This window comes from Eschrichtius robustus, chromosome 2 (assembly GCF_028021215.1).
Source record: "Eschrichtius robustus isolate mEscRob2 chromosome 2, mEscRob2.pri, whole genome shotgun sequence".
NCBI lineage: Eukaryota > Metazoa > Chordata > Mammalia > Artiodactyla > Eschrichtiidae > Eschrichtius > Eschrichtius robustus.
Genome location: NC_090825.1, coordinates 69,581,546 through 69,606,733, shown reverse-complemented (window position 1 = coordinate 69,606,733; position 25,188 = coordinate 69,581,546). Strand labels below are relative to the sequence as shown.

The 25,188-nt window shown below is 37.1% G+C and overlaps 1 pseudogene; it reads right to left on the bottom strand.

Moving 5' to 3' along the window:
* Positions 1-628: 628 nt before the first annotated feature.
* Positions 629-1,751, bottom strand: LOC137758867 (large ribosomal subunit protein uL30 pseudogene; annotated as a pseudogene).
* Positions 1,752-25,188: the final 23,437 nt, after the last annotated feature.

The following is a 25,188-nucleotide window of genomic DNA, read 5'->3' as shown; positions in this document are numbered from 1 at the left end:
TGTTTTGTTGCCTAACATGTAATCTATCCTGGAGAATGTTCCATGTGCACTTGAAATGAATGTGTACTCTATTGCTTTTTGTTAGAATGGTCTATATATGTGTATAAAATCCATTTGGTCTAATGTGTTATTTGAGGCCAGTGTTTCCTTATTAATTTTCTATCTGGATGATTTGTCCATTGATTTAAGTGGGGCTGTTAAAGGCCCTTACTATTATTGTGTTGCTGTCAGTTTCTCCCTTTGTGTCTGTTAATATATGCTTTATGTATTTAGGTGCTCTTATGTTGTGTGCATGTATATTTTAAATTGTTATGTTTTCTTCTTGGATTGATCACTTGATCATTAGGTAATATCCTTCTTTATCTCTTGTTACAGGCTTTGTTTTAAAGTCATTTTGTCTAATATAAATATTGCTACCCTGGCTTTCTTTTCATTTTCATTTGCATGGAATACCTTTTCCATCCACTACTTTCAGCCTGTGTGTATTTTTAGATGTGAAGTGAGTCTCTTGTGGGCAGCATATATATGGATCATGTTTTTGTATCCATTCAGCCACTCTGTGAAATTATTTTTCAATTTGAAAACAGTCACTGTTTATTAACTGACTAGATTACAAAAGTAATCATGGTAGATACCTTAGTTCATCCTTCTAATAAGCCTGTTGATCTGGTCTTTCCTGTTGCCAGCATCTCCACCTTCTACAAAATGGGTGGTCTTTTTCTTCATTCTGCCTCATGGAGAAGACAATTTGAAGGGCCACAGAAGTTGTTTACTTCTTTGAAAAGTTTTCCATCAATATAGATCTCATGAATCAGATCCTCCGTGAAGATGATGCCATGTTTGCCAAGAGATCAAACAATCAACACATTATCCATCAGGGCAGTTTGCTTCTTGTTGATTTTACCAAAACCACGCTTGTAGATCAATTCATTTACTGACCTCAGTTTTGAGTACCCCCATGCGATGTATGGTTCCACAATTCTCAGCATGTTAATTGAAGCCTTGTTGAGCTTTACTAAGATGCCCTTGAAGATCTGACAGAGGTGAAGGAGCTGCAACACCTTTCGAACCTTTGGGCTCACACCATTGATACCTCTGATACTGATGACAGATGCCAATTTGGGTTCTGTGGGTACCTGGAAGTTGCCGGCTTTTCTTGCCATCCTAGCTGTTCAGATTTCAGTCAGCCTGTATTCCTTGTGATAGTGCTTAGCTTTTTCATAGATAAGCTTCCTCCTTGCCTTTCAAAACATCTTTTTGATTTCTTTCGTAGGCTCTTGATCTTAAGCTCTGTGAAATTCTTTCACTTTTTCTTTTTTTAAAAAAAAAATGTATTCATTTATTTATTTATTTATTTATTTGGCTGCATTGGGTCTTAGTTGCAGCATGTGGGATCTTCATTGCAGCACGTGGGATCTTTCATTGTGGCGCATGGGCTCCAGAGTGCCCAGGCTCAGTAGTTGCAGTGTGCAGGCTCTCTAGTTGTGGCATGCGGGCTCCAGAGCACATGGGCTCAGTAGTTGCAACACATGGGCTCTCTAGTTTGTGGTGCACAGGCTCTAGAGTGCACAGGCTTAGTTGCCCTGTGACATGTAGGATCTTAGTTCCCCAACCAGGGATTGAACCTGTGTCCCCTGCATTGGAAGGCATTCTTAACCACTGGACCACCAGGGAAGTCCCATCTTTCACTTTTTCTTAAGGGTTTCTGGCACAGCAGGAACCTTCTTTTTCTTCTCTTCTGCACCCTCCATGGTTCCAGCCAGGAAAGAGCACCGTATGACTTTTGATTGGAGTGTCTAGTCCATTTACATTTAAAGTAATTATTGATAGGTATGTACTTATTGCCAATTTATTAATTATTTGGGGGTTGTGTTGTAGTTCTTTTTGTTCCTTTCTTCTTCTTTTGTTCTCTTCCCTTCTGATTTGATGACTATCTTTAGTTTATGTTTGGATTATTTTCTCTTTTTTGTGTGTGTATCTTTTATAGATTTTTGGTTTGTAGTTACCATAAGGTTTATATACAGCAATCTCTCTGTGTATATATATATATACATATATATATATATATGTATATATATATATACATATATATACATATATGTATATATATATATACATATATATATATATATGTATATATATGATTATTTTAAGTTGATTATCTCTTAATTTCAAACTCATCTCAACAAACCTACATTTTTACTCCCCTCACCCATGATTGCTGTTTTTGACATCATATTTTACACATTTGTGTTTTGTGTATCCCTTAACTACTTATTGCAGCTATAGATTATTTTACTACCTTTGTCTTTTAACCTTCCTACTAACTTTATATGTGGTTGATTTACTACCTTTACTGTACATTTGCCTTTACTGATGAGCTTTTTCCTTTTGTAATTTTCACATTTGTAGTTGTGTCCTTTCCTTTTTCACTTACAAAAGTTCCTGTAACATTTCTTATAAAGCTGGTTTGGTGGTGCCGAACTCTTAGATTTTGCTTGTCTGTAAAACTTTTGATCTCTCCATCAAATCTGAATGAAAGCCTTTCCAGGTAGAGTATTCTTGGTTTTAGATTTTTCCCTTTCATTGTTTTAAATATATTGTGCCATCCACTTCTAGCCTGCAGAGTTTCTGCTGAAAAGTCAGATCATAGCCTTATGAGAGTTCCCTTGTATGTAATTTGTTGCTTTTCCTTGCTGTTTTTAATATCCTCTCTTTAACTTTTGCCATTTTAATTACAGTGTTTCTTGGTTTGGTCCTCTTTGGGTTGATCCTGTATGGGACTCTATGTGCTTCCTGGACCTGGATATCTGTTTTCTTTCGCAGGTTAGGGAAGTTTTCAGCTATTATGTTCAAATATGTTCTCTGCCTCTTTCTTTCTCTCTTCTTCTGGGATCCCTATAATGTGAATGTTAGTATGCTTGATGTCCCAGAGATTTCTTAAACTGTCCTAATTTCTTTTTGTTGTTTTTTTCTTTTTTTCTGTTTAGCTTCAGTGATTTCTACTACTCTGCCTTCCAGCTTAATGATCCATTCTTATTCCTCTGTATCTTATAATCTATATTGATTCCTTCTAGTGTAGTTTTTCATTTCAATTTTGTATTCTTCAGCTCTTTTTGGTTCTTCTTTATATTTTCTAACTTTTTGTTAAACTTCTCACTGTGTTCATTCTTCTCTGAGTCTCTGATAATCTTTATAATCATTACTATCTCCACTTTATGTGGTTCTTCTGGGGGTTTGTCTTATTCCTTCCTTTAAAACATGCTCCTCTGTCATCTCTTTTTACCTAATTTGCTGACTTTATTCCTATGTATCTCGTAGGTTGGTTACATTTCCCAACTTGGAGAAGTGGCCTTTTGTAGGAGGCATCCTATGCATCTTAACAGTGCATTCTCCTCTGGTCATCAGAGCTATATTCTCTAGTGGTACTCCCTATTTGGACTGTGTGGGTCCCTCTGTTGTGGCTAGCTGACTACTGTTTGCCATCTGTTAGGCATGGCTGGCCCCTGGTCCAGTTGGTAGCCAGCCCTGCCTTGTGCAGAGGCTACTGGCCACTGGTTGGCAGGGCTGGGTCATGAGGTAGCTGGCTATGGAACCCTGGGGGAACCCAGGACTAGTGCTGGCCCACTGGTAGGCAGAACCAGGTTCTGGGGTGGGTGGTTGTGAGGCCAGGATTCCCAGATCTAGTGTCGGCCTGCTGGTGCATGGGGTCAATTCCTAATATGACTAGCTACAGGTTCTAGGGTATCCCAAAGCTGGTACTGGCCCACTGGTAAATAGGGCGGGATCCTAGGCAGCTGGCTGAGGGGTCAAAGGTATCTCGGAGCTAGTGTTGGCCTGCTGTTTGGTGGGGCCAGGACCCATGGCATCCTGGGTCTGGTGCCAGCTTGCTGGTGGGTTGGCTGGGTCCTGACGAGGGAGGGTGAAGGGCTGTGGTTGTCCTGGGGTCACTGTCTACCTGCTGATGGGTGGTGTCAGGGCCCAGGAGGTCCTGGGCCTGGTACTTGTCCACCAATGGGTGAAGCCAAGTCCTGGTGTTAGTGCCAGCCCACTGGCAGGCAGAGCTGGATCCTAGGGTCTCTGACTACAGGCCCTGGGGGTCCTGGAGCTGGTGTTGGCCCTCTTGTGGGTGAGGCCTATTCCTGACATGGCTGGCTGCAGGGTGCAGGGTGTCCCAAAGCTTGTGTCAGCCTGTTAGGGTTTGAGGCTGAATCCTGGGATGGCTGGCTGAGGGGTCCAAGGTATCTCAGAGTTGGTGTTGGCCTGATGGTGAGCAGGACTGGAGCCTAGGTGGTCCCAGGGTTGATGCCACCCTGCTGGTGGATGGGCTGAGTCCTGTCATGACAGGCTGTGGGGTTGCAGTTGTCCTGGGGCTGGTGTCCACCTGCTTGTTGGTGGGGCTGGGGCCCAGGGGGTCCCAGGGCTAATTTCTGTCCACTGGTGGGTGAGGCTGGTCCTGAGGCTAGTGCCAGCTCACTGGTGGATATGGCCAGGGAGCGGGGGGTCCTAGGGGTGGTGCCTGCCCACTGGTGGGCAGAGCTGGGTCCTGAGGTCTCTGGCTGCAGGGCCCTGGGGGTCCCGGGGCTAGTGCTGGTGCACTGATATGTGCTGCTGGGTCTTGGTCCCTCTAGTGGACAGGGCTATGTCCTGGGGCAGCTGTGGGCTCAGGGGGTCTTAAGGCAGAAAGCCTGTTGGTAGATGGTGCTGTGTTTCTAGCTGCTTGGCCTGAGGCATCTGAGTACTGTTGCCAACAGGCTGGTGGGCAGAGTTGGGTTCTAGTATTAATAACCTAGTGGGAGGATTCCAAAATGATGCTTTCCAGCAAGAGAGTCCACATGGTAGAACAAGCTCCCAAAAATAGCTGCCACCAGTGTCATGTCCCCAGGGTGAGCTCCAGTTGCCTCCTGCCCGTCTGGGAGGCTCTCCATGATGAAAAGGTAGGTCTGACCCAGGATCCTTTCAAATTACTGCTTCTACCTTGGATCCTGGAGCACGTGAGATTTCTCTGTTTCCCACAGCCCTCTGTGTCTCCAAAAGTAAGTCCCTCTGGCCTTCAAAGCCAAACGTTCTGGGGGCTTGTCTTCCTGGTGAAGCACCCCTGGGCTGCAGAGACCCATTGCTCCTCGGGGAGAACATCTGCAGTTTTGATTGTCCTCCTGTTTGTGTATCGCCCACTCGAGGGTATGGGTCTTAACTCCTACCTGTCTCATTGTCTCCTTCTTTATATCTTTAGTTGTATAATAGAAGATCTTTTCTGCTAGATTCCAGTATCGTTCATCAACAGTTGCTCTGTAAATAGTTGTAATCTTGGTGTGACTATGAGAGGAGGTGAGCTCAAGGTCTTCCTACTCTGCCATCTTGCCAGGCACCTATAAGACTATTTTAAACTCGTATTTAAACCTCTTATTGTAATTTTTATTTAAAGATAAATTCTTACCAATAACATTCCCTTTGCTCTACTCTGTATTTCACTTTCCTATAAAATGATCTGGTCTCACTTTGTGGTTTTGGTCCATCTTTTGATATAGCGACAATGTTAAGATAGAGTCAAGTCTTAAGGATGCAAAAAATTAAGAAACAACTTGAACAGTACTTCATAAACCTAAGAAGTTGATGACTCACTAGCTATTTGCAGAACAATTTTGTTTTAAAGAAGAAAGGAAGAACCTCCCTCCAGAGTTCCAAGTTCCTGATGCATATCTATAAAGTAAAAGTTGCTTTTGTAGATAGTAGGCTGAGAAATAATTTCCGGGCAGTCAAGTGCTATAACCCAGAATGGTACATCTTTGTCAAAGGATGAAAATTCTATCTATAAGACAAATTATTATAGCTATTGTGTGTTTTGTCCACAAGAGAAAATAAAGTTATAGAACCTCAAGTCATGAATACATGGATCATAGCTTGTGAGCTTTGTAACATTTTATCAACTATAAAAGAAGTCTAGTGAAGCTAAACATGTGTGTTTTTTGGTTACTCTTTTATGCTATCCTCAAACTATTATCTGTCAGTAGCCAAACAAAACTATTCATGCTAACCAGCGGTGAGAATGTTCAGCTTGTTTATCAAGAGAGAGATATTTTATTGCTTATGTTTTCCACACTGAAGCCAACTGATAAGCTTTAAAAGATGAAATCCACTCATGCTAAGAATATGATAGAAATTATCTTTAGGCTTAAAGTCCCTTCTTGGTAGAGGCATAAAGAATAAAATTTTCAAAATGTATCTTTTACATTATGCTAGGGTTTACATTTCTATACATTTAGCAAATAAAGAAAAGTCAAAAAAGTTTTCAAACTGTGTTGATGGATAAAAACAAATTATGTGTATCCCTGTCATTTTTATTTGGCTATAGGGCTACTACCCTCACAAGTCTGACCTAAACTATAATCACAGCTTTGCCCCTAAGCCACCGTGTATCTTTTGGGTAGTCACTTCATATCTCTCTTTCTTCCATGTATATCTGACAAGATGAAGGAACTAAAGTAGACAATAAATAAAGGTCTTCTTAAAAACATATATATTTTAAAGTTAAGGTCAGATGGTTTCTGATTCCACATTCAGGCTTATGAATATCCTGTACATTATAAATGATTCCTATTTAGGATACATCTCACTGTCTTCACCCTAACTGGACACCCATTTCCTTTTTGTTTTTTCCTTCCTTCTACCCTCTCCCTTTCAATATAGCATTGGAAGTTCTCTGCAGTGGAAATCATTCTTCCTTCTTTTTCATAACCTCCACTAGCTGTTCAGCTAACAAAAGACTGAATGACTTCTGACTGTTGATATATTTTTATGCTTATGACTGCATATATACCTCCTCCTCTTTCTAAAGTTTCAGATTTAACAGGAATACTTAGCAATAGGTACAAAAACTTAGTGGTGGCTTTATTCTAACATTGATAGAATAATTGATTATCCATGTAGAAGGAAAATGCAATTAGGTTTCTACCTTATGCCATATGCAAAAGTCCATTGCTGAAGAAATAAGCATAAGTGTGAAGGATAAATCATAAACATTTTAGAGAAAATATATTTATGACATCATAGGAAAGGATTTCTTAAACAAGACATAAAAAGAAATATCCATAATATAAAAAGTTTAGGAGAAAACTATGACCTCAGGATAGGGAAGAATTTTTCAAGCAATGCACAAAAAATAATAATTATAAAAGAAGAGACTGCTAAGTTTAACTACATTAAAATTAAGAATCTCTGTTCATCAAAATACACATAAAGGAAATAAAAAGATACTACAAACTGAAATAAGATATTTTCAACAAGTAGGCAGAAAAGGATTAGAAAATAGGTACAGAAAAACTCTTGTAAATAAAAAGAAGGCAAAAGAAGACTCAGAAGAAAAATGGGCCAAAAAAAAAAAACAAACAAACAGGTATTTCATAGAAGAGAAAACATGTATATCTCATAAACATAATAAAAGAGGTTCATAACAATTATTAGTTGTTAGGAAAATGTAAATTATAAATAATTTGCTATCATTTGACATCATAACATCATTGGCATAAATTTACAAGCCTGACAATGTCATGTATTGGCCACAGTACAAATCATCACAGGGATCTTAGACACTGTTGGTGTGAACATAAACTGGCACTACCACTCTGAAAACAATTTGGTAACTATCTTGTTCTGGTGAGTAATCACATTCCTTATAACCCAGCAATTCCACTCCTGGGTACAGAGCATCTGTCTTACACACATGAAAGAAATACGTACAACAAGAGCAGCATAATTAATAACAAAAGACCTGGAAACAAGTTAAATGCTATCAATAGGAGAATGAATAGATATGTATATGTATAGTCGCTTAGTGGAATATTATGCAGTAGTGAAATGAATGAACCATACCTACTTGCTTCAATATGGATAAATCTTAGACACATACTGTTTAGAGGGGAAAGTCGTATAAAACCATATACCAAATGATGCTATTTTTATAAAGTTCAAAAAAGCACAATGTATTGCTTAATTATACATTTATATGTGATAAGTGTTAAAAAGCAAGTAGTTGGTAAACAAAATTCAGGATAGTATTTACTTCTTGGAGGGAAAGAGGAAGATAGGAGAAGAAGGAGAACGCAGGTGGTTGCAAAGGTATCTATAATGCTCTAATTGTTAAGCTGAATTGTGATTTCATTGGTGTTTATTTTATTTATTTACATGTATCAAATACTTTGTAACTAAATATTTAAAGATAAATATGTGTTATGGGCTGAATTGTGTCCCTCCCCCCAAATTCATGTGTTGAAATCCTAACCCCAAGTACCTCAGAATGTGAGTATATTTGGAGATAGGGTTGTAAAAGAGATAATTAAATCAAATGAGGTCATTTGGAGCCCTAATCTAATATGCTTGGTGTCCTTATAGGAGAAGGAGATTTGGACACAGACATGTACAGAGGGAAGAACATGTGAATACACGGGGGAAAGGTGGATCTATGAGCCAAGGAGAGAGACCTCAGAAGACACCAACAATGCCGACACCTTGGTCTTGGACTTCTGGCCCCCAAAACAGTGAGAAAATACATTTCTGTTGTTTAAGTCACACAGTCTTTGGTATTTTGTTATAGTAGCCTCAGCTAACTAGTACAGTGTGATTCCAGAAAACAGGATAAATTAAATTACATCTACTACTTAATACTTTAAGTTATTCACAAGCTTAATTCATTTCCGTTAGCTGGGAACCTAGCCATCATTGTGATGTGTTTCCATTAGGAAATATATTCCAGGTTTAAAACAACTGATTTATAAATTAGCCCTTTAGTTGCAATCCATTCATGCAGTGGGACTCAGACTTTCTCATCTCAGCTTTCTTCTGAGGGGCTAAGTTCTTTAGTCATTTTGTTACTCAACCTTGATTTTCTTTAAAAAGTACCTGCTTTTTTATGGAAATGGTGATATTTGGTTCTTTCACAAAACTGAGCCTAAAACAAGGACTTGGGTGCAGATGGTTTATTTGGGAGGTGATACCCAGAAGCAGGAGTGAGGGAGGTGGAGAGTGAGACAGGGAAAAAGACAAAGCCAGTAAAGGGTGCGGTAGTGAGCTATTAATGTTGTGGACAGCTGTGGCTCTGTGCAGTTAGGGACCCTCTGAGCCCCCATGACCTTAGAACTTCCCTCCACATATGATGGAGGGAAGATGATGGCTGAGGCTTATCCATCACTTCCCATTCTCCACTAGTTGAGGGTTGCTCCCAGAGGTGTTAACTCCCCTGCAATTCCACACTGCCCTGCTCCTGGCTGAGTGGTCCTTTGCTTGCAAAAATCCTAAACTATAAAAGCAGAGAGACCTGGTAGGCACTTGAGGTGGGGCCGTGGTGCTATGCATAGAAACTATCCACCATAGCTTGTTGCTTAAGTCAGAGGCAGGCTGAGGGGATGTGACATGGGGGCACAAAAGGCATCCGTTACCAATGCATATCTCAACAATCTAAAAACAGTGTCTGTCCTGAGACCATAAAACTCATAGAAGGGAACATAGGAAGAACACTCTTAGATATAAATTGTAGCAGTATTTTTTGAATCTGTCTCCTAAGGCAAAATAAATAAAAGCAAAAATAAACAAATGTGACCTAATTAAAATTAAAAGCTTTTGCACAGCAAAGGAAATCATCCACGAAATGAAAAGACAACCTACTAAATGGAAGAAAATATTTGCAAATGATATGACCAACAAGGGACTAATATCCAAAATATATAAACAGCTCATACAACTCAATAACAACAACAAAAAAGCCTAATCAAAAAATGGGCAGAAGACCTAAATAGACATTTTTCCAAAGAAGACATACAGCTGGCTAACAGGTACATGAAAATATGCTCACTGTTGCTAATTATCGGAGAAATTCAAATCGAAACAACAATGAGATGTCATCTCACACCTGTCAGAATGGCTATCATCAAAAAGTCTACAAATCACAAACATTGGAGAGGATATTGAGAAAAGGGAACCCTTGTACTGTTGGTGGGAATGTAAATTGAGGCAGCCACTGTGGAAAACAATATGGAGGTTTCTCAAAAAACTAAAAATAGAACAACCATATGACCCAGCAGTTCTACTCCTGGGTATATATCCAGAAAAAATGAAAACATATGATTTGAAAAGATACGTGCACCCCAATGTTCATAGCTACACTACTTACAAAAGCCAGGATATGGAAGTGTCCATCAAGTGTCCATCAACAGACAAATGGATAAAAAAGATGTGATATATAAATATATATATGCACACACACATATATATACATAAATACTATGGGATATGACTCAGCCATAAAAAAGAATGAAATTCTGCCATTTGCAGCAACATCAATGGACCTAGAGAATATTATGCTTAATGAAATAGTCAGACAGAGAAAGACAACTATTATATCACTTATATGTGGAATCTAAAAAATAATACAAATGAATGTATATAGCAAAACAGAAACAGATTCACAGATACAGAAACAAACTAGTGGTTACCAAAGGTGAGAGGGAAGGGGAGAGGGGCAAGTTAGGGTTATGGGATTAAGAGATACGACCTACTATGTATAAGATAGATAAGCAGCAAGGATATATTGTGCAGTACAGGGAATCATAGCTATTATCTTGTATTAACTTTTATGGAGTATAATCTGTAAAAATACTGAATCACTGTGCTGTACACCTGAAACTAATATAATATTGCAAATCAACTATATTTCAATAGAAAGGGAGGGAGGGAGGAAGGAAAAGAAAAGAGAAAAGAAAAAAAGTATGCTGTGGCAAGAAGCGTCTTAGCCTATTGCAGGGAAAATGACATTATTGGGGGAGCAAAAAAGAATCCCAGATATTAGGGCCATGATATCAGCAAGGAAGATGAATTATAAAAGTAAATCAATACCTACCTGCCTGCTGTCTAGCCAAGATGCAGTAAAGATGCAAAAAGCTCACAAGTTATAAATTAGGTATAATCAAGCCATAGAATAATTAGAATAAGACCAATTGAATTCTCACCAAGTTTTGGGAGAGGGGTAGAGCGAGTTCAAGCTAAACTTATAAGTAATATAAGAAATCTCTAAGAAAATTATCTATAGATCTGATATAGATAACATAAAAACAAAATATCAGCAATAAAATATAAAGCCAAAATTTACTGGATAAAAAGTTGCCTGTATTTGTTACTGATAATAACATCAAATTCTAATTCATATTATTTTAACTAAGCTCCTTTCCCATTTGATATAAATAAATTATTTTCCTTTTGCTGACTAAACCTTAATGTGGTAGAACTTTTTTCCATGCAGAACAGGATCTTTGAAAATGCATAGACATATATCACCACTTCTAGATCAAAATTTTCCTGTGTTCCCGTAAGAGTCTTGCCTTTGCTAGCATTTTCTCTACCTAAATGCCTCCTCCTTTTTTGTAAGACTAAATTCGTTCCATTCATCAAGGCCCAGCTCAAATCTACTTCCCCTGGGAAGTTGCTCTGTCTACTTACCTGACAATACCAGCTCGTACCCTTGAAGCTAATCTCCCTTCTTCAGATCTCTCAAAATTCTTGGGCCTCCATTACGGCTATTTGTGGTCTTTTTCCACCCACTACATTATAAATCCTTAAATGTAGCATTCACATCCGATTTGTCTTTGAGTTCCTACTTCATCTAAGACAAGCAATTATGCTTATAGTAGGAGTTCTAAAAAATATCTATTGGCTCAGTAAATTAAATAAATGATTGTATACGGGTAATGTACCACCAATTATTTGTTGCTGCTTGCTTCTATATCTCGCAAGCCACTTTCATCCCTGTAGAAATCTAGTTCTTCTATTATTCTGATCCATTTTATAACAGATAATTTTTCACTTGAATTCACAAATTGGTTACTGTTAATTGTTGACAATTTGGACTTGTTCAAGTTGTCTAATGAGAATAGGTTCTCAGAAATCTCATTGGGCTGTTGATAGAATTAATAAATGGTAAGAGGCAGAATCACCAAATGAAACACTTGTCTCAAATTTTTTTGAAAATAGAAAGCTTATAAATGAGTTTGTGAGCTCACATAGTAGTTCCTTATTTATTCCAAATACCTTTGTAATTATGATATCCATGGAAATTATTAAAAATTTACTTGTAATTCCTGCTAGCCAGTCTTTCTAAAAATGATTTCTAAATATTACAGCAAATTGGGAGAAAGACATTTTCTTCACTCAGCCCACTGGCAGAGATAAACCATTCATACCCTTTCTTTCTCTATTTCTTCTCTGTAATGTCATTCAGAAGAAGGCAAGTATATCTCTGTAATTTAGGAGACTGGAATGAAACCTCCTTTAGAAAAACTCATGGTTTCCTCAGTTTAGTCACTCAGTCCACAGTGTATATTTACATCCCCAAAATTTTGGTTATAATGAAATTCAGCAAAGAGCTGGTTTCTGTAAGATATTCTCAGTTCAATTATCCTAATACAACACCCTGATATACTAAATCTGCAAAGAATTTTTTTCCAAGAATATCTTATGGGATTAACAGAATTAGCTAAATTTGTCAGTGCTTTCTAGTCTCTGAAATCATATTATCATCAACTTAATTAATGTCTCTGGGAAGAACCTTGGAAAAGTTCTTATGATTATTGATTATTTAAACATTTTTTCAGGAGCACCTAGTATTTGAATCCAGAAAACGTTGTCAATCTATTAACTTTTCCAAACAGCTCAAGAGATAGATTTTTTTAAATTTTACTTATAGGATCAGCATTTTAACTTTTAAGGAACTGAACCTCAAATGACTTGGGTGATACTTTATGTTCTAGACCTGTGCTGTCCCATATGGTAACCACTAGCCACATGTGGCTATTGAACACTAGAAATACGGCTGGGTCAAACTGAGATGTGCTTAAATGTAAAATATAAGTCAGATGCTGAAGACTGAGTATGAAAAATATAATGTAAAATCTCACTAGTAACTTTTATATTGGTTTTATATGGAAATGATAATATTTTAGATGTTTGCTTAAATAATATATTATTAACATCAATCTCACCTGTTCTTCCTTTTTATAAAAGCAACTATTAGAAAGTTTAAAATTTCACATGTAGCTTGTGTTTGTGACTTGGGTTATATTTCTATATAGTATAGAAATATAACCCAAGCATTGGTAGCATTGTTCTATACTTCTACCCAGTTTAGCTCAAATTAGAATTTTTTTCAGGAATGTGTAACTATTCAGTACTTCAGATTTTACCATTTATTAATAATTCAGAAAATTTAAGAAAGTAATGGATAACGACTGATTTTTCAAAGATGGGTCAGCGTTTGAGAGGTAGTATTTTAAAAAGTGACCATTTCTTTCAACAATAGTTAGTTGTTTTTAGATATAATGACAGTTTTTTGACTTTAGGCTGTGTGCAATACTCAGATACCAAAATTATACCTGGTTGTGTGGGATGACATATATATATATATAAATGTAAAGTGCTGACTAGCAAATATGGAGAGCATTATTCAGCACACTCCTTCCCATTTAATTAATATTTAATCAGCAATGACTAATAATCACATCAAAATGTTAATAAACTCATGTCAAGATACCAATAAAATAAATGCAGAATTCAGAAAAGAATAAAGACTTTTTTTAAAAAAGCACTATAGAGAACTAGAATGAAGTTATTAACTTAGAGTGACTTTCTTGCCTTTCTTATCATATCATTTCATCTACAGATTGTTTTTGGCCACTGGTGTAGAAAGGATAATTTTGAAATGTTAAGAGATATAATTAGAGTTTTCTTATAATTTTTTAAAAATCTGGTATTTTTGCAAATTCTTTACCTGCTTTGTCTTTGAAAGAGAAAACTATTTCTCAGCTTCATGTCATGAAAAGTGCAAAAGCAATGACACACTAATAGAAAGGAGATACTTTGGGAGGTGTCTATTAACATAGAAAAAGTATATGGCACACTGGTCAAATATCCAAATTCTTTTTAAACTCTGCTGGTTTGCTGTAGTTCCATCCACTAGAAATGATTCAGAATCAGATACATAGCATTCAGATCCTCTGTGTTATTTAAAGCAGAGGAAAAGAGACATTGCGTAGTGGATAAGTAGTGTGGCTCCCCTCGCATGGTTATTGTTGCCAGGGAAACCACTTTCTTCTAATCCTTGTGTTTGGCCTGTCCATCCCAGTATCTGGCATCATTGCCTCTCAAGAAGGGCAACATCACAGCATGGCATAAGAACAGGAAACAAAAAGGGCAGAAACCGGTACATTATCCTGCTACACACAAATGTTTCTCAGAAAATCTGCATGGTAGTGACTTCTGGGAAACGAAAAACAGAATCAGTCCTCTGAAACTGCTATTCGTACATGTGCTAGTGGCTACAAGTTACCACATTCACACATTCAAGCATGCAAAAACACCAATTTCCAAGTCAGACTTGTGATTGCAGAAGAGAATATCATGTGTCAGGCCCGGACAGGACAGGGCTTGGCAGATCAGAGTCCCAGGGCTTTCTGGGTCAGTATGGAGCCCTGTGATCTTTCTGAGAGGCGGAGTCCCTGGCAGGCAGTGTGATCAGTGAGGGGACTTTATGGGAGTAGATTCTAAAAACCAGTATAAGAAGGACTGAGATTCCTTGGGTCCTGGGGTCAGGCTGAGTTATGAAACAAGCCAGCTAGCCAAACGAGAGCATCGTGAGTAAATAAAAAGAAAGCTGATATGTGCTGGTAAAAGAACCATACGTCATGAAGGTAACTATTATTACAAATCCAATATTGGCTTCCTCTTGGACCCCTTAGCAACACACTCAAAGACCCAAACTGGTTCTACGAAACAAACCAAAACCAAAACTCTAAAAAACGATAATACACAGTAACTACTTTGGATGAATACAGTTAAAAGCACAGTTCTGTTATCACCTGTGCATCTATAAGACGCCAAATAATCAATTCCGCTACTGCTTTTTGTTTTTGTTTTACTCTGGTTTTCTAGCATTTATTGCTGTGTTCTGCAAACATCCATTAAATTGAATTGAATGTACAAAACTTAGTATGGCAGAGGGCAAGCAATGTTTACCAAATTCTGAAGTCAGTGGTGCTATAAAAAAGCTGTAGCCATAGTAAATAATTATGCAAGTAACTCACCTACAGGATTACCAAAAAAAAAAAAAAAAAATTTAATCTGAAAGAACCATAAAAACCAAAAGTTGCTTATGTGAACCAGATGTAGTCATGGGTACAGCTTGGTAAAAGACACTATTCAGAGTCAGTCAGTTTCCTTTATTCTTTTATAAACCTGGAACTTCATCTCATACTGCACTTACTGCCTTATAACATATATATATATATACTTGTGTCTTCTTGAATGATAATAGACAGTGGTCCCTGAACATTGCTACTATGCAGAGTACCTCAGAAGACCTCCCCAGATAACCATACTAACTTAAAAGTTGTTTTGCTTAGGCTCTCAAGAGTGACCTTCTATGCAAACCTGCATCCCAAAATGTAATAGTAACGTATCAAATTTACAAAACCAGAAGCAAGTTGTCTCCAAATCTTTGTCAGCCCAGTCAGAACCAAAATTCATCCATCAGTTTCTTGACTGCTCTTATAGGCAGTCTAACAAAACAGAGAGGTGCCCTCAAATTTTCCTCCTGTAGACATCTCCAAATTATCTTCTGGAACTCCCTTTTTACATGTTTTTCTCATCATCTTTGAGAGTTTTAGATATACTTGAGGTCTCCGAGAGAGAAATCCAAATTTATTTTTAAATGATTATGAACAGGAAAATAATAAATTTCTGTTGACTGTACTAATTTTAATTCCCTTTTTTTTCTAGATAAAGATTATCTTCCCAGTAACCCAGTACTAAATACAGGATTCCCTTCCTGAAAATCTGAGAAATTAGTTGCAAATGTAATGAATACCCAATTCCCATGTAATGTAGGAGCTACTTAGTCATGCATGCCAATAGAGAGAGAGAAAAAAAGAGGCAGGTAACATTCAAAAGTGTCTGTCTAAATCTGACCTGTTTCTGCTCCCCAAAATGTAGCTTTAATATCACAGCACCAAAGAGAGAGCCATATGCAAGACAAGCTACAAAGTTGTCTGCCTTTATTTTAATCCATAATCTGATGCAAGGGTACAGCCCTTTGTGATGATGTCTTCCTCCTACCCATAATATTCCTAATACGAGTATAATCTTATCATTTTAATGTTAGGCACAAACCACAAATAAAATTTAGGAACTTTATTCTGATAACCATCCATCATAAGGCATGAACCCTGTGCTTGACCAATCAGGGCATTGACAGGTTGCAAAGGGTTGAATTACCTTTGTGGTTTGTTTGATTGGTTCAAAAGTCAGTCACCAATGCATAAAACAGAGCTAATCAAAGAGTCAGCATATGTGGTTACATAATGTTTGATAGTTTACGTAACCTCCAGTGGGACAAGCACTTATGAGTGAAATGTGTACCCTTTCCTTCACCATCTCTTGCCCCATGCCAATCCCCAGTGAAAATGCATTTGGTCATATCCCATTTAGCTTCCCCTGCTCCCTGCTCTCCAAGAGAAAGAGGTCTAAATCCACTCAGTCAAGTCTTGAGGGAAACAGTAAAAGACAAACTACCTTTCACAGGAGGCTGACAGTGGTGGGAGGTAGTGAAGTGTCTGGTGGGCTCCTTGTAGGAAAGCACAGTAGGATGGGCAGTAAACTCAGGGAGCATAAGGGGCTGGAGGGGAGAAAGGATGTGTAAGAAGATTGGAATCCCTGTTTAGGATGTTCTTGAAATGCTACACCAATGCAAGACTAGACCCTTTGGGTCTCAGTTTTCCAAGTATTATGTAACAGTAAATATCCATGATATTCAGGTCATCAATTTCTTCAGATGAAGTTTCTCAAACCCAGTGTTTCCTTTGGGGGACAAAAAGGCTAAAGAAAAGGATAAAACAATTCCATAACTTGGAAGACTGTAGTAGCATCATGTTCATGTGTGACAATCAAGTGTGCCTTGTCTCCTGGTAAACTGGAAGCCTGTGTATTGTGTCTAAAATCATCCTCGCACACCCAACCACAGCCTGGGCAGCAGCCGCAGCTACCTGACATGAGAGTTTCCTCCAGCCTCTCCTTGCCTTTTACACTTTTCTTTCTCTCCAAGTAGCCCAGAGCCACATTTTAATAAGTGACCTTCAACTAGCTGAATAATTTCTTCAGTACATGGGTACATTCAAAAGCCTTGGAGGATTTAGCTGTAATAAGTAGTCCTAGCAAATATATGGTCTTATGAAGCCTTTGAAGTCTCTAAAAACTTCCCTTAAATAGCCTCAATTGCAGGTTTGGGCTAGATGATTTACAGAGCCCCTTGCAAAGCAAAAATCCTGTGATTTGGGGTCAGCAGAACCAGCTGGATATTACAGCTTACTGTAGTTAATATGGCTTTCCCATCTTTTAGAATATTTTTGGATCCAAAACAGGCTGCCTGAATTGTTCAGCTATTAACTATTAATTAATGTCCAGTGTGCACTGGGCTAGCAACAAAATCAAACAAGGCAGAGATCTGTATTCTCCTTCCCTTAGTTTAAAGAATGATCCGATAAAATTTTTCCATTAAAGGCTATTAGGAAACATTGTACAGTACTGCAAAGATGGAGATGTTCTTGTGACTCTGGATTACTTGTCATCTAGCAGAGTCAGGGTGTGTATTTTTTCTTCAGCAAACTCCTGTACTTTACTTATAACTCATACCTTCCATATCTATTTCTGTAACTTTATATTCAAGTGTGAAAATAATCTAATAAAATGTTCTTAATATTTCATTTTTCAGTTAGGGATGTAAAATATTAGAGAAACCTTCTCTGGTTGGTCGATGAATCAGATTTCTAATCATATATGCTCTGAATACCAGTTTTTGAAATCTTCAAGGACTTTTTATACTGATTACTGCCTCTTAAAATAGTGATTACATATTTAATCATGTACGGCATCTACGGCATGATTTTTGGAGAAATAAAATTTTAAAGCACACAAACAATAAATACATAAATCATCATCATCAACAGATAGCATAGAAATTAACAGAAAATTAAACGATAAAAATCAGTTACTGAATAACCATTTCCTGACTGGCAAAGTTGACTGTTCAATCGATCAAATTTACCAAAAACTTGCTTTAAGAAATATTCTTTTAGAATATCTTTAATGAAAATGAATTTTTTACACATCTACTGAATCAATCTTTTTTCCCCCTAACATTTATGGAGGACTTACAATATGTCAGGCACTATTTTGAGTACTTAATATAAATTAATTTATATACTCTTCACAGCAATCCTGTAAGTTATATTCTATTATTATCCCCATTTTTAGAGAAGACAGAGGCACAGTCCTGTTGAGTAACGTTCCCAAGGTTACACAGCCAAAGCTGCAGAGTTGGACCTACTATGCCATTCTGCCTCATAAAATGACATTCACAGAATTATATTAATGATTTTATTTAAGAATGTATTCAATATATCAAAATATAAGGAGATCAAATCAGTTGTTACTCCTGCTTTCAAAGGTTTAAAGATTTCTTAATATACTGCTAGGAAGGATATATCTATTGACTAAAATTTAAAGAGAACACGTCATATTTACTAAATATATTTAAGAAGACTATTCCCTAAAACAAATCATCACTTGGGCTGTATTGTATTCATTAGAAGGGAGTCACTAAATAAGAAGAGGAATTAAGCTCCACATCCTGAAGGGAGAATCATAGAATTTGTTGACACAATTTAAAACCACTACAGAAAAAAATTTAATCAGGAGAAAATCTTAAATATAGATGATTTCATATGAGGATTTCATGAAGTGGAGCTAAAAATACCATAGGTTAGACGTCCTACGAACACTTTATTGAGAGTAGGGGGTTTTCTTTTTAAATATTTTCTTTTAAAACAGAGATAAATATTTAGCTCACTGTTTTACTTTTTTTTAATGCTGATATTTCTGCAACCGTGGTCAAAGGCAGGGAATGTTTAAGGCAAGCTGTCCTTGTTTGTGTAACTCAAAGAAACAAAATCTACTTCTTGATTAGATTATTGGTTTGGTTCACTGATAGCCCCTCAAGGCAATTATAAGGGAAGTAGGGTGGCTTATTCTTCTGACCAGGGTCCTCAGATTTTTATGAGATTATTTCAATCCTAATCCATTTTGGATTGTCTCTAGGACACTCAGTCTATTTTTTCTCCTCTAAATTCTGTTAAATCTCTTTCTGAATTAGTCATTAGGCCCCCACATAGAATTGTGTTAGTCATCCTGGAGGGAAATTTAAGAATCAGAGTTATGTAACTCCTTACTGTGTTTGTTGTAAAAATTATTGTGAAGATGTTGCTCAGTTCCTTATGTCGTGTGCTCTTTATGAAGACCCATAGGTCCTTCCTCATCTTGGTATCAGAAAAAAAAAAAAAACGGGTTTCTCTTAAGCAATTGATTTGTTTTTGTCTCCCGTACACTGTGAGTCATAGCTGATTATATTTTCCTTGTTCGTTGGCAACTAGAAGTTTCAGAGCCATGTTTTCACTTCTACTCAGTGTATATAAATGTATGACGTGATGTTTGAAAGAACTTACTCATGCTGCCTTGTTTTCACCTACTCTCATTATTCTCTCTGTCCTGTTTTCTTCATTAAATTTTAAATTTTATTTTATTATTATACTGAACATATTTATAGAAACAGACTTAATTACTCTTGAACAATTTGAAAAATGCATAAATGCATCAGTCTTATTTGTCATTATGATACTTCAGAACATGGTTTTCACCTAACTTTTCCACTTTTCACCTAAATACAATCATTCTTCAATAAACCCTTCTTTAACTATCTTCTCACATTCAGTTTTCTTGATAGGGCATCTTTACCACATACCTGTCTCCAGCCAGCACCTATGCTAGATGTGAAATTCAGGAAGGTGCGACACTCAGATCTCTGTTCAAGAAAGAGCCTGTCATTCAGCAGTGAGGAGGACTGTTAGGCGAGAGCCTCCAGCTGCAGTCCTTTCAGAACTCACCACAGTATTTGAGCCAAGGCCATGCTTTTCTTGGGGAGCACCCAGCCCATGATGAGGGCCTTCTGCCCTATGAGGGACTCTTCTAGTGGTCAATCTTTAATCTGGGGCTCAGCATTGAGTTGGCCAGGACTTTGTCATCTAAGGCTCTCACTGCCCAATTCTTCCTCTATCCTGCCTGGTGTCAGATCAACATCATGATGTGAAAGTGTTCCATGGCCATTTTTTTTTTTTTCTTCACTCCTTTACCTTTCATGGGCATTATCAACCCTCCACGTCTCTGATCAATAAATCTTTTTTTGTAACTCCAAATCAGCATCTGATTCTCAGAGAAACCAAGATGACATACCAGTTAACTGACAAATTTACATCTCCTTGGATTTCCAAACCTATTAAATATATACGTCTATTAAGTAATCTCCCGGATGTCTCAAAGACACCTTAAGTGGAACCTGAACTTGTAATTTTCTCCTAAATTTTTTTCTGTTCCAGTGTTCCATATCAGTGGATAGTCCTAGCATCCATTTGGTTGTGCCAGCCAGAAACCTGGGATTTGTCCTTGACATTTCTTCTTGCCCATCCCACATATCCAATTCATCATCAGATCATGTTGGTCTTACTTCCTAAATACACTCCTTCTATTTCTCTCTAGCTCTACCACAGTAGTCTTGGTCTAGAATACCATCATCTCTTGATTTTATTCTATTAGTCTGCAAAGACCTGTAGCCACTATAGTTGCCAACCAATCCATCATTCTCCGTACTACAGCCAGAATTATTTTCCAAACACAAATCTGATCATGTCACCATCCGGCTTAAAATCCTTCTGTTGTTTCCCGTTGCTCTTAACAATAAAGACAAAAGTCTTTAACACAGCAAGTCCCTGTGGTCAAGCTCCAGCCTTATTTCCTATTCCCCTCACCACGCCCTACTATAACCCCAAGATGGCAGATACTGTGCCCATTTTCTTTACCATTTTATCTCAGAGTCTGCTTGAACACCTGGCACACACCTAGTGCTCAATATTTAGTTTAATGCATAATTAAATGATTGAGTGAATAAATGAATCAATCAAATGAGTCTATTCACAATCCACTGGACACACTTTTTTCTGTTGTGGAACTTTATCTCAGAGTTGCCTATCTAAATCTTATCCATCCTTTTAATTCTCAGATCAAATGTCAACTCCATCAAGGCTTCCTTGACTTACCTAGGTGGAAATACTTCTGTGTCTTATTATAAAATCCTGTATTCTTCTATACTACACTTAATATGTAATCATCTGATTAAATATCTTTATAATACTAATATAACCAATTAAATGCCACATTCCTTGAAGGCAAGTGTTGAGTTTATGCTTTTAAGTATTCTGTACATCACCTAACATACACATATGTGTATAAGTGTATGTGCAACGATTTGATTGACTGATCTGGCAAATCTGGATGGTTTTTCCTACCACTAGAGCAACTGTTGTGATATTAGGAAGAGGGGATGAAGCTAATAAAAATGTGATGGCCCAGTAAAGAATGTTGGTTAGGCAATATATCTCTTGAATCTAACTTTAAGTATCAAGAATAGGAGACTCATTTGGCCTATAAATTTTTGTTGGTTTTCTAAACTCAAATGTCATAAAATCTACTTCATAGCTACAAAATGTGCTGTGCTGTGTGTTTTTAAGAATTGCCTAAGCTTTATACTAAAGAAATTTTCCAAACGAATAATATGTGTACCATTGCGGGCAGAAAAGTTGATTTTAGGTGCTATAGAGACAGGCTGTTTAAAAATCTTTAATTGTGGGAATTCCCTGGCAGTCCAGTGGTGAGGACTTGGCACTTTCACTGCCGTGGCCCAAGTACAATCCCTGGTCAGGGAACTAGGATCCTGAAAGCCGTGTGACGCAGCCAAAAAAAAAAAAAAAAAATCTTTAGTTGTTGTGAATATATTTTAATGTACATTAGAAAAAATAAACTATCACATCAAAACCATGCCATAGTTAATGTTGCTTTGGATAGGGTTGAAAAACAAGCATTTCTGTTTTAAAAATAATAGTTTTAAACTAAAATATTATAATATGGGATATCAGATATGGCCACAAACATGACTAAAGCTCAAGAAACATTATTTTAGAGAACTGAAATGTATTGAACACTACCTAGGTTCTCACCACTATGGAATTAATAATTGGGCTTGTGAATGTTCATTCATTTGTTAGATATTTATGAAGCACTGCTATGTTTAAAGCTCTGGACTCAAAACTAGAGAAATAACGTGATTAAGGAAGTTTCTTCCCTCAAAGAGCCCACAATCGCAAAGGGCAGGGACCATGGAAAAAAAAAATAAACCCAGTGTAAGTGCTCTAATAGAAGGACATCTATTGAAGGGTCAATTGTAAAGGGGTAAAAAGGGAGGAATGATCAGCTCTGCTCGGTGAAGGGGATGTCAAAAAAGAGGGTTCATAGAGGAGCTGCATTTGGGAGACTGGGTAGAAGTTCACTGGCCAAAAAAGTGAGGTCACATCATTTTAGGTGAAGACAACAATCTGTCAAGCCAGAGAGGCATCTATGACAAGAAGTAATTCCAGATGGCTGGAGCCTGGGGTGCAGCATAGTAGGGGCTGGAAACTGAGGCAGAAGAGGCAAGGAGAAGCCTAGTATCCCATGCCAAGGAGTTGCTTCTATACTTCAAAAGTGACCAAGGATGAATACATAGAATAGGATCAGGTTTCTATTTAAAAAATAATAATAACACCAGAGGAATTTTGTATTCTTATGAATTTCAATGCAAGAAGTTTGAAAAATACTTTTCCTGGCTAAAATTCTCTTAGGAAAAGAAAATTTCTCCAAAACCCCCAAAAGTGAGATTTGAAGAAGAGATCACAAACTGAGGTGAGATAAAGAGAAACTTAAACTACCAGAGGAAAAAATAAATCATCTGTCTCTGCACCTTCCATCTCCAGTCCTGAGGATCTCACTTGTTTCTTAAGGAAAGCAGTTCTTTAGATTTCTTTAGAATACTAACTTATAAATGTAGAAGGCATAATAAGCATTTTGAAAATCATCATTTTTACCAACACCATTGTAATAATTGATTCAGGCGAGAATTAGCAATGGGTGCTAAAACTATCAGGTTTTTGGGAAACAGGATGTTGATCCAGTCTCAAAGTGTCACCCCATTTATCAAGTTATAAATCACAAAGTAAAAAGGGTACATTTTATTGTAGAAACTTTCAACGAAGGGATCAGAGCTAATAACACCAATAATAGGACAAGCAACATCGCGTGCCCTCATATAGGGAAATAGTCTTCTTGCCAAAAATGTTTAACCAGATCTAATCATGAAGATAAACCATACAAATCCAAGTTGAAGGAGAAACCGAATTTCATGAAGGTCAGTGACAGGCTGGAGAACTGTTCTAGATTAAAGGAGAAAAAAGACAAATTAATATAATGTGAGATCTTTGACTGGAGCCTCATTTGAAAAGAAAAAAATGCTATAAAGGACTTAATTGGGATAAGTGGAGAATTTTGAATATGGACCATATATCAGAAAATGATACATCATTGTTCAATTTCCTGAGTGTAATCACTGTGTTGTGCTTATATAGAAAAATGTCCTATTCTTCAAGTTACATGAGAAAACGTTTGGAGGTAAAATTTCATAATTTGAGAGTAAGTTACTCTCAAATGTTTCAAGAGTAAAAATATATATATTAATACTTACCTAGAGAGCTAAAGCAAATGTTGCAAGGGAATGTGGACATTAATTTACTATCCTAGTGGATATTATGTAGGCTTGACATATTTTATTTTGAAATAAAGTGCTGGCAAAAAATTGATGTCTTAGTCCTACCAGCCAAATTTTTAATTTAATCGGTTGGGGTGAAGCCTAACCTGGAGAATTTTGAAGATCACCAGATAATGCTTAAGTCGAAAACCACTGCAATGGTTCAAAGATATTATTTTACAGTTATGTCGGGGGTGGGGGATTACAGCTGCTTGAGCCTAGCAGTTCTTGGGCTCTGACTACATGCCACTTTTGTAAGTGCTTAACATATATTAACTGGCTAGATTAATCAATAACACAGAGGATAGGCTTGAATAGATATTTGATTTTGGTCTGTTGTTCATTTTTACAAGATATATCTCTGCATTATTTACTTTGCACCAGAAACCCAAACCATTCCATCCCATAAATAGGACCAAACCATTTAAAAGAGGATCTGCCTGGAATATATAAACGTCCAGGACAGAGAGTTAAAATTTGAGAAACTTGTGTGAAAAACACTCAAAATTTTATGCAGTCATGATATATATCAGCGAAAGGGCAAGAGTTTTTCACACAAAAATATATTAGTGCAAGAAAAGAGATGATAAAATATGTACACAGTTATCCCAAACACTGAGAGAGTGATGGAAATATAAATTTCTGAAATCAATAACTTAGTAAAAAAAATCAACCTTTATATCTGACCTTCACCCAGAATAAGAGAGTTAAGGTGAAAATCTTAAGTTCAGTTATTATTTTATGTTACATTTCTAAAAGGTTTAAAGGATGATATAATATCAAAGGAACTTTATATCTCCCTGGCCAAGTATAAAATTTAGATTTCATTTGGCCCTGATTTCAGGAATTTGTGTTACTTGCTATGGGAAAATTAGACATCACCTGGAGCTATAATTACATCTCTTGTTTTTTGCCCTGACATTTGTCAGCTAGCTAGTCAATTCCTTGCTCTTTCTATGATTTTGCATGTCAAAAATTAAATTAACAGCAATGTTTCTATATAAGGGAAATTCACATGAAAAATAGAAAATACTCGTCTTTTTAAATTTATTTATTTATTTATTTATTTATTTATTTATTTATTTATTTATTTATTTATTTATTTTTGGCTGCGTCGGGTCTTAGTTGCTGCCTGCAGGATCTTTCATTGTGGCATTCGGGCTCTTGGTTGCCGTGCGTGGGCTCTCTAGTTCTGGCGCGTGAGCTCCCGAACACGTGGGCTCTGTAGTTGTGGCTGGAGGGCTCCAGAGTGCATGGGCTCTGTAGTTGCAGCAGGCAGGCTTAGTTGCCCAGCAGCATGTGGGATCTTAGTTTCCTGACCTGGGATCGAACCTGTGTCCCCTGCATTGGAAGGCGGATTCTTTTTTTTTTTTTTTTTA